The 13885-nt window shown below is 37.2% G+C and overlaps 1 protein-coding gene across 1 annotated transcript in view; it reads right to left on the bottom strand.

Annotated features, from left to right (window-relative positions):
- Positions 1 to 13885, bottom strand: part of AKT3 (AKT serine/threonine kinase 3) — a 336511-nt gene that overhangs the window by 311911 nt on the left and 10715 nt on the right. The window lies entirely within an intron of this gene.

Below are 13885 nucleotides of genomic sequence, written 5' to 3'. Positions count from 1 at the left end.
TAAGTGTCACTGTCAGAAGTCACACTGTTTCCTCCTAAACACCTCCCTCCACAAGCCTGCACCATATTACAAGAGAGACACTAAATCAAGGGGGGGGGGGAGGGGAAGAAGCGGAGGAGTGCACAGAATATCAACTTCTCGGATAGTAGAGAGACATGCATGCGCATATCCCGCACACACAGAAGACAAAGGCACTGGGGGGAAGCGGGTGGGGATAGAAACACTTATTGTTTATACATTTTTGTTTTATAAAACATTACTATCATTCACACTTAGTATATAAACTAAGTGAATGTAAATGTGTGATAGACCCATACATTGCACTGCTGCTCAGAGCCAGTTGGGAAAGTGAAGGGGGATAATATTTTCTGTGCAACCAGCAATTTGTCCCTTCCAATGTTTGGTTCAAAATTATACCACTGTAAACAACTTACATATACAGTTGCATGTTGTTATTATTTGATTTTTATTTCCTTTGTATAGATGCTGGAGGAAAGGTTATGTTTGAATGGATATTGTGCTGTAAAAAATAAATTCTGTCATAATGACAAATATATTTTCCTTACATATTAATTTATATGATATGATAATATATAAATATTCAGTGTATTTAGTTTAACATTTGATGTTTTTCATATATTGTTTTTCAGAAATATACAGGTGGATTTTCGTTTTTTAATTTTCTTTCGTTCAGATACTACAATCATTGCTACACACTATAAGGCCCAAATCCTGCAAACTCTGACACTTGTGCTTAAATCTAACCATATATACAAAAGCACTGGATCCCATATACTCTAGAAAAACACCTAAAACAGAAAGATTTTGTTTGGTTTGTTTGCACTCTTACGGATGGCTTTATTTAATTGTAAGAACTTTCTTTAAGGTCAAAACAACAGATTCTTATCAGCTGACTCAAGGCTTTTAGATGCTGTTCTTAAATGTTCATATCTTTAAGCATTTAGTTTTCATTTTAGGTATTATTTAGGGTGATAAAGGTGATATATAGTTCTGCATCTCTGCAGCATTAACCTTAGTACACAGAGTTTATTAGTGATTTTCCTAGGTTATTTTCTGATTTTGTACATGGCTCATGAGAGTTTTAATTTGTGCAATTCAGATTAGAGTTTTAAACCACTGTCTGAGAGAAGTGAAAAAACTATTAAGACATAACATTGTACATACACAAAATATTTTTCAGGAAAACTCTGACTCCAGTTTCACTCTCACAGGATACTTCATCTATTCTTTAAGAAGACAGAGAAGCCATTATTATTACTACAATAAATAATAGTCACAGTAATATATCTTCTCATACGACATCTCCATTATTGGACGTTTGCAACCATGGCAGCCTATTCTGTAAACTCCCCTGCTCATCTCTATGTGAGCCAAAAGTTGATGGCTGAACAAAAAGAGGAAGGAAAAAAAAATCATACCATACTGTCCATCCCAGATCTTTTTTTTCCTTCCTCTTTTTGTTCAGCCATCAACTTTCCCCTTCAGGGCCTGCAGACATGCATCACCCGCTGACCTACTTTAAAAAATGTGTCCTGCAAATCAAACCTTTCTTTTCTTAAGATCTCTGATTAGTATTTGCTGAGTTCCTATCTCCAATACTTTTTTCATCGGTTCCATGGTTTATCAATATTTTCAGAATTCTTTTATAACCACATAATTTGAAGGATTGTAGTTTATTGATTGTTTGAATGTCCACACTTCATAGCTATAATTTAACACAGATCATATGAAAGTTTTTAACAGTCAGAATTTAGTTGTGGGCTTTGTGTCCCTTCTCAAACGTTTATTCTTCCAGAATATCTCTTTCGCTCTTGCTATTCTGGTACTGACTTCAGGATCCAATCTCCCATCTTCTGTAATGATGCTTCCTCAGTAACAATAATTTCTTACTTGCTGTATGGCTGTGTCATTTATTGGAATCTTGCATCTCTTCCCAGAATCCTTGCATACCACCATAGTTTTTGTCTTGTCCATATTCAACTCTAGACTATATTCTTCGCCATATTCATCTATAATCTCTACGAATTTCAACTGACTACCTTCTGAATCAGCCAACACCGCTGTGTCATTTGCATGGCAAATGTTATTAACCTATTTTCCATTCATCTTAAACCTTCCTCTATTTCTTCTATTAATTTAATCAAACACACACTATAAACATTGAATAAAGTCACTGACATTATACAATGCTGTTTCTCACTCCTTTTGATCTCTACTCAATTTTCATTTACATCTCCCATTATAATTGCCTTCTGATTCCAATATAAATTATTACTCGGAGTTCGTATCCATCAGTCCCAACAGCTCTAATATGTTGAGCACTCTGTAGTGGCAGATTCTGTCAAATACCTTTTGAGGTCAATAAAACACAAATATCACAGAATCATAGGACTGAAAGAGACCATGATAGGTCATCTAGTTCAGTCCCCTGAACTTATGGCAGAATTAAGTATTTTATACAGGTGTTTGTCTAACCTGCTCTTTAAAATCTCCAATGATGGAGATTCCACAATCTCCCTAGACAATTTATTCCAGTGCTTAGCCATCCTGATAGTCAGCAAGGTTTTCCTAATGTCCAACCTAAACCACCCTTGCTACAATTTAAGACTATTGCTTCTTGTCCTATCCTCAGAGGTTAAGAATAACAATTATATTCTCTTCTCCTTGTAAAGGCCTCTTAGGTACTTGAAAATGTATGTACCCCCCAGTCTTTTCTTCTCCAGACTAAACAAATCCAATTTTTTTCAATCTTTTCTAGACCATTTTTGTTAGTCTTCTCTGAACTTTCTCCAATTTGTCCACATCCTTCCTGAAACGTGCTACCCAGAACTGAACATAATCCATTTGAGGCCTAAGCAGTACAGAGTAGAGTGGAAGAATTAGTTCTCATGTCTTGCTTACAACACTCCTGCTAATACATCTCAAAATGATGTTTGATTTTTTGCAACAGTGTTACACTGCTGACTCATACTTGGCTTGTGATCCGCTATGACCATCAGATCCCTTTCTGCACTACTCCTTCCTGGGCAGTCATTTCCCATTTTGTATGGGTGCAATTGATTGTTCCTTCCTAAGTGGAGTACTTTGATACATATCACTTCGTTCTCTTTATCCAATTATTCAGATTATTTGTATTTCTCATTCAGGTATTACTAATCTGCATTTATTCTTCGTCATTTTATTTTTCTGTTATCCATCTTTGTGCTTTTACTTTTCTTCTTTCATCCATCAGAAAAATGATTTCATTTGTTATCCATGGGTTTTTCTTACCTATTAGCTTCCTCAAAGTGTATGCCTGTGGGATCTCCCCCACCCAAATACCTTACAGTACTTCAACCAACAGAACTGAAATATACAAAATGAACTAGATGAGAAGATAAGTGACTGAATTATCTCCAGCATCACAATATTACTTAAGAATTATCTGGACTGTTTATGGGACCCTGACCACGGTGGATTTGATTTAAATCACTAGTCAGGAAGACTCAATTTAATCATGGATTGCTACATAAAAGTGAATTCTTGTTGGCTGTTATAACCTTAATATATATTCTTCACAACTCAAAGATAGATGTAGGTTTCATTTTTAGAAGGTACACACTACACATTTTTAAGTGATTTACTGAAAACTTTTCAGATTAGTTTTACAGCTCTACCAGAAAATGAATGATTGGTTGGTTATTTCATTTACCAAAAGTAACTGAAGCAGATAATTATGAAGTCATTGGGAGGTGAACCATCTCAAATTCAACAGGTTAATCATTAATATTTGGAGGATTTTCTTGCCATGCTGTATTAGGAGGAGAACATCACTATACAGACATTTAAATTGTTTTATTTAACTAAAACAACAGTGTTATGTATTCTAGATTTTTTTCTTCAACAGCAAATATATAATATTTTAACAAAACAAGCACATGAATTTTTTAATTTAGTTATTCAAGTTTTTTAAAATCAGGTTTGTTCTTGTTAAAATTGTTTTTTTAACTAAAATAGTTAAATGAAACATTTTTAAAAAATTAAATTGACTACGTCAGCCACGTCAACATGAGAAATATAAAATATTGGCTTCTGCAGCTAACTCAGTCACCTTCACCTTCATCTGGAAAAGAAAAACAAGCTTTCCTGCTTTTTCAGGTCCCAAACAATTTCTCAGTTTGAAATGAATTAGTCCAAAGGAAGATAATATTCCTTCTACACTGGCAGAAGAAGCTACTGCTGTAAAAAGTGAGATTATCACTTCAACAGTCTCTGAGTGCCTAAGTGGCTTTCACCAATTCACTGGTGTGACTTTCTTTAAAACATCAAACATATATTTCTTGAATGGTTCACCCTAAGCTCTGAAGTTTATTATAGTCGGCATTACAGAGAGATGTTGCTGGATGTCCATGTCATGCCAACTTCTCTTCTTCAGCAGTTAAGGTTTGACCTTGGTATCAAGTATTGAGAATATCTGCAAGAAAATGAGCTGGAGATAGTGCTTTTCCCATTTTGGGGTTGTTGTTTTTTTTAATACTTGTAATTTAATTCTGTCATTGCATATTTCTCTTTTTAAGATCTCACTCAGTTCCTTTCAAATTTCAACAGCATCAGCAATAAAACAGCTATTTCCCTGCATTTTGTTCAAGGGTACAGAAATAGGCTTCAGGGTACTCAGCATGTGTTCAACGTCTCTCTTAAGTCCAATGTTGAGAACTTTGGCTGTGATAGTGCCATCTATTTTTTCTCATAATTTTGTTCACAAACTGATCAGATTAGGCCAGTTCTTGATACAGTGCTCAAAATAGTCCACTACTGAGTTCCATCGCATGTCTTGTGGGAGAGTTAGCTTGGTTCCTCCCACTTTTTTCAGAGCAGCTGCTGCAAAGTGGTTGTTACGGAAGTATTTTGCAATTTCAGCAACATAATTATTTATTTCTGGAGTCTTTGGCTAGGAGGTGCATCATAAGAGCACTGCAACCATATGTTGTTAGCTTGGGACTCTCTTCACTCTCTTCTAAATCATTTCTTCTTATCTTGGACACTATTGCAGCATTTTCTGTGACGAAGCTGCATACTAGATATTTGAATTTTTTTTCACAGTTGGCTATAGCTTTTACAGCTACTCCTTGAAAATATTCTGCTGTGTGCACATTTCCTGATGTATCAATTGTTTCTGTAAAGAAGACATTCCCTTTTTCTGTTGTCAGACAAGCAAATGTCCTGTCACCCAATCCCAGCTTCTGGCAAACAGAGGCTAGGGCACCATTCCTGCCCATCCTAGCTAATAGATTCATGGAAGATAGGTCCATCAATGGCTATCTAGCTCCTTTTTGAACCCCGTTATAGTATTGGCCTTCACAACACCCTCTGTCTGGCAAGGAGTTCCAGAGGTTGACAATGCGTTGCGTGAAAAAATACTTTCAAGTGTTTGTTTTAAACCTACTACCTATTAATTTCATTTGGTGGTCCCTTGTTCTTGTATTATGAGAAGGGGTAAATAACACTTCCTTATTTACTTTCTCTATACCACTCGTGATTTTATAGACCACTATCATATCCCCCTAGTCGCCTCTTTTCCAAGCTGAAAAGTCCCAGTCTTATTAATCTCCCCTCTTGGGAGAAGCTGTTCTATACCCTAATCATTTTTGTTGCCTTTTTCTGAATCTTTTCCAATTCCAATACATTTTTTTGAGATGGGGCGACCACATCTGCACGCAGTATTCAAGGTGTGGGCATACCATGGATTTATATACAGGCAATATGATATTTTCTATCTTATTACCTATCCCTTTCTTGATGATTCCCAACATTCTGATCGCTTTTTTGACTGCCGCTGCACATTGAGTGGATGATTTCAGAGAACTAACCAGAAAGACTCCAAGATCTCTTTCTTGAGTGGTAACAGCGAATTTAGACTCCATCATTGTATATGTATAGTTAGGATTATGTTTTCCAATGTGCATTACTTTGCATTTATCAACATTAAATTTCATCTGCCATTTTGTTGCCCAATCACCCAGTTTTGTGAGATCCCTTTGTAACTCTTCACTCTTTTGCTTTGGACTTAACTATCTTGAGTAGTTTTGTATCATCTGCAAATTTTGCAATCTGTTTATCCTTTTTCCAGATCGTTTATTAATATGTTAAATAGGACTGGGCCCAGTACAGATCCCTGGGGGACACCACTATTTATCTCTCTCCATTCTGAAAAATGACCATTTATTCCTGCCCTTTGCTTCCTATCCATTTACCAGTTATCAGTCCATGACAGGACCTTCCCTCTTATCCCATGTCAGTTTACTTTGCTCAAGAGTCTTTCTGAAAATCTAAATACACTATATACACTGGATCTCCTTTGCCCGCATGCTTGTTAACCCCTTCAGAGAACTCTAGTAGACTGGGGAGGCATGATTTCCCTTTACGAAAACCATGTTAACTATTTCCCAACAAATTATATTCATTTATGTGTCTGACCATTTTGTTCTTTACAATAGTTTCAATTAATTTGCCTGGTACTGAAGTGAGGCTTACTGGCCTGTAGTTACCAGGGTCACCTCTGGAGCCCTTTTTTAAAGAGTGGATAGTCTTCAGAATCTTGTATGTTGATGATGGATTCTCCTAAACAAAATAAGTCAATGCAGTTATTTATTACTACCATACAGCTCATTTAGTACTACTCATTGCATTCACTGATACTCAGTCCTACATTAAAGGTGAAATTGGAAAAGGAACATCTGCCTTTTTCATCAATTTATTTTTTATCACAAATGTATCAAAAATGATAGTACCATAGAGTAACAACTATATTTTTTGCTTAAACATGAGAATTCAAGAATAGTCTTTTGTTTCTACTGCCTGTTCCTCCCTTCTCACATTTATCTCCAGACTTCTTCTCCTTGTCCAGATCTACTCCGCCCCCAAAAATCTTCTATTCACTGAACTTTTTGAAACTTTGCACTTTTAGAGAGAGGTAAGGGATTGACTCTGTGTACACAAATTTGCAGAGGGACAATAGGGCTGAGGTCTGTTATTTCTCACTGCTACGTATTATTTATTTAAAAACATTTTTGCTGTTAAAAAGCATGTTATCTCTGGAGACACAAATCCACAGTTTAAGAACTGCAAAACAACATCTCTGATGGTATCTTCTAGACTGAGCACTGAGTCCTATTGGGTAGATAGAAAGGTTAACCTAAATAATCTATACAGAAGACCCTGGAACCCCATAAGATTGGGTCCCTAATCCATGAACTATTGGAACTCATTTACAAAACTTTTCTGAAACATTACATGAATATATTGTCTCATACTATAGAATTAGAATTTACAATCCCTAGTCCACAATGAGATATCTTTGAGCTATAGTGTATCTTAATTAAAACTATCTTTAGATAGGTTTTTTCCTCAAAAAGCATTTTATCAAAACAATCCGATTTCTTTTTATTTTTTTAAATAATTGATTTTTAATCCACCCTGACTATAACCTTTAGTCCTGGATACAACAATTGTTAATAACTTTGCTTACCAAAAGTAAACTCTTCAAACAAATCATAACATGTGAAGTTAGAGGAGATAGTAAATAAGTTAATATTGAGCTACAGAAATTAAAATAAATGTACAGTCAGATCAAATTTTAAAGGGGCTATTTTAAGATTTGTAACTTTAAACCCCCCATTTATTAAATTTTGTTGAAACTTTGTGAAAACATTTTACTTCACTCTAAAACTAAGTCTGTAAAACATTGATTAGGTTTTCAAGAGTTAATCAGTACCAGGGATATCAAAATTGATCTTATTGTGAAACTTCATTTAAAATGTACCTGTTCAGAAACACACACTCTCTCTCTAATATGCAATGGGGGGCTTTTAGAACAACACAGATTTCATTAGCGACAAGTAGGATGCAAAAGCAGCAAAGAGTCCTGTGGCACCTTATAGACTAACAGACATTTTGGAGCATGAGCTTTCGTGGGTGAATATCCACTTCGTCAGATGCATGCAAGTAGGATGCAATGTGTTATTTACAAATAAGAGCCTCATCTATACTAGAACTTCACCAATTTAAGAGACCCAATAATAATGTTCCATTTTGTAGCATATACAGGACCTTAACTTTGTTCCCATACAACACTGTAATTTGGTAAGTCAACAACACTAGTGTTCCCCAACGCATTTGAAGTTCCAGAGTAGTGATACTGAGAGGATCAAATGTACATAGTCACCTGTAGTCACTTTCACTGTTCCCAGTACAGTAATTTTCTCATTTCTGTAGGTTTGTCTTACAGCAAGAGATGAGAAAAAAGCTTTTTTACAGTGTTTGGGACAGGAAACCTTAATTCTACCAAACTGACAGAGACTGAGGGCTGACTAAACTTTAATTTTAAATATTCTGAGTGGGATGAGGAAAAGTGATAAAAGCTTGAAAAGCAGTGTGGTGCAGGTAACAGGACAATATATTAGGGAGTATTGAATATAAAATAATACAAGAAAATAGGAGCTAAAATACAGTATATACAAAATAGTAAGTATAACAGTGCAAAATTTAGGTAAAAAAATACTTTCTTCCTAGGATATTAAAGTTTTCCCAAGCCCCATTAAACTATGATTTTTTGCTTGTTTTAATTTACAGTTAGAAAAAAAACAAAGTACTATATTTTTATCATATTTCTAAGGAAATGCATCTTTCCTAGAAGTACTATTTTAAATGAAAGAGACGATACAGCATGTGCTTGCTGATCTAGGGGCATGTTTTAAAATACAATTTCCTCTTATCCACAAACCGTTGCAATGGCAGACAAAAATACTTGAAGTCATGAAGGTAAGTATCAGAGGGGTAGCCGTGTTAGTCTGGATCTGTAAAAGCAGCAAAGCGTCCTGTGGCACCTTATAGACTAACAGACGTATTGGAGCATGAGCTTTCATGGGTGAATACCCACTTCATCGGATGCATCCGACAAAGTGGGTATTCACCCATGAAAGCTCATGCTCCAATATGTCTGTTAGTCTATAAGGTGCCACAGGATGCTTTGCTACTTATGAAGGTAAGATGGCTTGCAGCAAGAAGAAACTTAAAGGACAAATAATAACTTAAGCCATAACAGATATAACCCAAACATTTCTTTGTATATATTGTCAATGATACTCAAAACATAACAAATACCAGGAATTTTAAATTGCAATGACAGTATCATAGTAGCTAGCATCCTAGAAAGTAAGTTTATCTAACAAAGCAACTAAACTCAGTGCATGAAGGAACTAGAGTTAGAGACCTGTTGCAGGCCAACTGCCCCCTAAAAAGGAAGAATTTACCTTATATTCTTCTACTGCTGGAAAATATATCAGAATGGATTGGATTGTTTCTTCCTGCAACAGCAAGAACTTTTACAGAGTACCTCTTCCAGTGTTGTACTAGCAAATCATGCACATGATGTATTATACGCACACTCAGGAACCTATTATTTGATACATCTGAAAATACAAGTCCAACATTTAACTCCAGCCAGGTAAATAATTTTTAAATCATATAAAAAAGGATTCTACTTTGGAACCAATTATTATAACATTTCCTCTCTCTGCTTTGGGATGCTATGAAACCAGTATTAAGGGGTTACATTCAGCTATTCCACGTACAACAAAAAACTAACATTTCATTTTTTTAAAATTAAGTTTCTAGCCCTTATAACTGCAAAGACATACTTCCCAAACAGGAATTAAGTGTCAACTGATGCAGTGCTGTCTTAAGAATGAACCACACAGACAGTGCTAGAGCCTCTGGTGACAGAGCTTTCTCAAGCTGAAGATGAATGAAAACTGACCAGTGTCTTTTTAGCTTTCATTACTACTGTTCTCAGCTCTCAGAACAGTGAAACTGACAAAAATCTGGTCAATGATACTCTGCTGCTCCATAGGAAAGATAAGAGCAGCTACAAACATAAGCACTGAAACTATTCACCAAAAACAGAACTTAAAAATAGAGTCTGGGAAGAGCAAAGAAGCTTCCATGGGCCACTGTAGCAGTCTGGTACCTCTAAAAGTTATGATGGAGTGTGCTCTTTCTCCCTCCTAGAAATGAGAGGTTAGGGAGCTTCAAATTTATCAGACACCTGATAAGCAGACCACTACAAAACATGGAAGTACCAAACAAGATCCCAGGAAAGGAACAGCATCCTGGTAGGAATCTCAGCATCCTCCCCTTTCCCAAAAGGAAGGGATAGCTGGAGAAGAAAGGGAAACAATGTTGCCAACACAAACAAAACAATTTTGGCCCCTTCTGCAGGTACTCTCACAAGGTATGTCTACACTTCCCCTCCGGATCGGCAGGTAGCAATCAATCTATCAGGGATTGATTTATCACGTGTAACGTACACACAATAAATCAATCCCCGATCGCTCTCCCATTGACTGCTGAACTCCAGCTCGGTGAGAGGCAGAAGCAAAGTCGACGGGGGAGCCGCAGCAATCGACCCCGCGTTGTGAGGATGCGAGGTAAGTCAAACTAAGATATGTCGACTTACACAACTTCAGCTACAAGAATAGCGTAGTTGAGTCGACATATCTTAGGTCGATCCCCCCCAGTGTAGACTAGGCCACAAAAACATAAGCTCCTACCCTCACACAATTTTGAGCAGAGAGACAGAGATTCAAGGAGAGACTCACAAAAGGGACTTAGACATTACAATGCTGAACCTAATTTTAGGCACTCTACTGCATAATAGAATCCACATCCCACCGCTAGGCACCCAGGCTCCCTGCACAATGAACAGTGAGATAGACACTTAAGAATGGGATCCACAAAAGCCAGCAAGTTGAGCAGGGAGCCTCATAACCTATCCGAAAGGAAATGTCACCTAATCCCCACCCCTCAAAGGGAACCACGTGATGGACCAAAGAGAGGTGCCTCTCTCTGCTCAAGATTCATACCTGTGAACTCTCTGTTGAAGTTAGGTGCCTATGCCCTTTCTCACAAACGAACAATAAAAACGATGGTGGTGCTTCCCTTATAAACTTCAGCCTAGTGATTACAGTATCAAGCAGGGATGTGGAGGAGACAGATTAAATCCTCCCCTCTGCCTGATTTAGAGCAGGAATTTTAACCCATACCTTTCAGGAGAATGCCCTGATTCTGAGGAACATCTCTTTTAATCTCTCCTGTTGAAGCAGTTGCAGTTTGTATACATAAATATGTATCTGACCAGATAAGAGTGAGAATGAAACCAGGAATTGCACAAAATTGATAAGAGAAACAATCTATGGCCAACAGAGATTAGGACACTAAGAAGTTTTGGTTTTGAGATTTTTTTTAAATGTATAACAGGCACAAAAAAGGATCCTAACACAGATACTGATCCATTACTAAGTGAAAATGGTAGAACTGTCAATACTAATGCAGAAGAGATGCAAGTGTTCAATAAATATTTCTGTTCTGTATTTGAGGGGGGGGGGAAGATGACTTAATTATATCTGATGATGAAAAACATTTTCCATTCCAATAGTAACTCAGGAGAAGGTTAAACAGCAGAAATAATCAGGTCAGGATAACGTGCATCCAAGAGTTTTAACAGAGTTGGCCAAGAAGCTTGCTGGATGATTAATCATAGAAATGTAGGCTTAGAAGGGACCTTGAAAGGTCAACTAGCCCATCCCCCCATGCTGAGGCAGGACCAAGTATCTCTAGACCAGTGGTCTCCAACCTTTTCCGTGGAGTGGGCACCGGATGACTAGCTGCCGAGGACTGTGGCTGCCGTACAAGCAGCCGCCAAAATGCCGCCATGAAGCGGCAATATCAAGAGGCATCATCGCCAAAATGCCGCCGTGAAGGAGCGTCATCAAGAGGCGTCACTGCCGAAATGCCGCCAAACTTCGGCGGGATTTCAGCAGTAGCGCTTCTTGACGTTGCTACTTCTCAACAGCATTTCGGCAGCTGCTTGTCCGGCAGCGAGTAGGCGGGCGCACATGGATGCCCTAGCGGGTGCCATGGTGCCCACAGGCACCGCATTGGGGACCCCTCCTCTAGACCATCTCTGACAGGTGTCTAATCTGTTGTTAAGAACCTCCACTGATAGATTACCAAGGCAAGGTGGTGGAATTCCTATTCCAGCACTTAACTAACCTGTTAGTTGGAAAGTTCTTCCTAATATCCAACCTAAATCTCCCTTACTTCAGATTAAACCAATTACTTCTTGACCTATCTTCAGTGAACATGGAGAATGACTTATCAACAAGACAGTGATCAATGTATCTGAAGACTTATCAGGTCTCCCCTTCGATCTTCTTTTCTCAAGACTAAACATAGATTTTAAAAAAACTGGGTTTCTTCAGAAGTCAAGTTTTCAAAATATTTTATCATTTGTGCTGCTCTCTTCTGGACTCTCTCCAATTTGCCTCATATTTCTTAAAATGTGGTGTCCAAATCTAGACACAATAGTGCACCTGGGAGCTCACCAGTGGCTCCATGCTAGCTGTGGCCTCAGCGCCAACGCACATTGAGACTATGCTGCTGGGGGAACTGAGGCAGAAGTATAGGAGAAGCTCTCAAAAGATAGAGATATTGAGTTCCCCTACTTTCCTTTCACATAGCACTAATCTAACACAGCCCTCTAAACCAGTAAGTCAATTGCAAACTAAGACTAGATTCAGCGGTACGCTTCCGTTGCTCTGTTCTTCTCTGATGATGCAAAATATCTGTAAAGCCAGTTAATCCGGCTGCAATGATCTGACTGCTCTGGTTGTTTTGTTGTTTAAAGTCTTCAAAACTTTTAGTCTTCTTTTTTTTTTATTTAAGGTTGATACTACATATTTTCCCATCTTTAGAAATATTGCATTGTAGCATGGATTTTCTAGTTTAGTGTTTGTGCATGATATTTTTTATTACTTTTAAAAACTAAAAAAATTCACACACGAAAACTGTGCTAATATTGAGTTAAGGTTGAGAGTATTTATAAGTAATACCAGTGTAAAAAATATTATAAGGATGTACTAATTATTCCAAAACCAAGTAATACAAACCCACGAAATTCAGAGCTTAGGTTACAATTAAAAGAAATCCTAACACGTTAAGGTAAGAAATGAAACATTAAGCAACTTAGACAACCTTAACTCTGGCCTGTAGTTATATCGAGAAGAGAAAAAACATGAAAAAATCTAACACATCTGTAAAATCTTCATTGGCACCACAAATTGCTCAAATATTACATGTGATTTGGGGAATACATTTTAAAAATACTGTTTAATGTGCTCATAAATAAGTTTTCAATGTCATTAAAAATGAAAGAAATCATCAGTTACTAAGCTCAAATAATTATGAACAATTCTTTTTTCAATTCAAACTCTATAGTAACTAAAGTATAGCAGCAAAACCCTGCAAATCTAGAAAGGTGATGGTACCTCCTATAGATATGGAGACAAATTATGAAAGGAACCAAGGCTCCAGAGCCAGGCAGCCTTGCTATAGTAATGAATGTGGCCCTGTAATAATTGCCTTGTTTATATGAGTTTAATGATGCCCTCAAAATCTCCAAATTCTTCTATCATTCAACTAACCCAGAATGAGACACATACCAAAACCAGACAAAGGTCCATACCTATATCTTCTTCATATAAAAAATATTTAATTATAAGTTGTGTGCGTCCACTATCATTTAGAATTCTAATCAAAACAATTAGAGATGTTGTCCATCATAATTAGCTAGGACAGGAAAGGCCATGATGCAGGGTATACGGTGGCACAGGATGTAGCTATTTAATTTAGTATACATGTCTTATGAAAGTGACTCAAACGATACAATATCGAGAGAGATTCCGGGTGGTCAAGTGCTCTCAGGCAGTGGCCTCCAAACTTTTTTGATTGCGCACCCCATCAGTAAAAAAATTGAGCACGCACCCCC

The sequence above is a fragment of the Gopherus flavomarginatus genome, chromosome 4 (genome assembly GCF_025201925.1).
Source record: "Gopherus flavomarginatus isolate rGopFla2 chromosome 4, rGopFla2.mat.asm, whole genome shotgun sequence".
Classification (NCBI taxonomy): Eukaryota; Metazoa; Chordata; order Testudines; family Testudinidae; genus Gopherus; species Gopherus flavomarginatus.
This window is presented reverse-complemented; position numbering and strand designations above follow the sequence as displayed.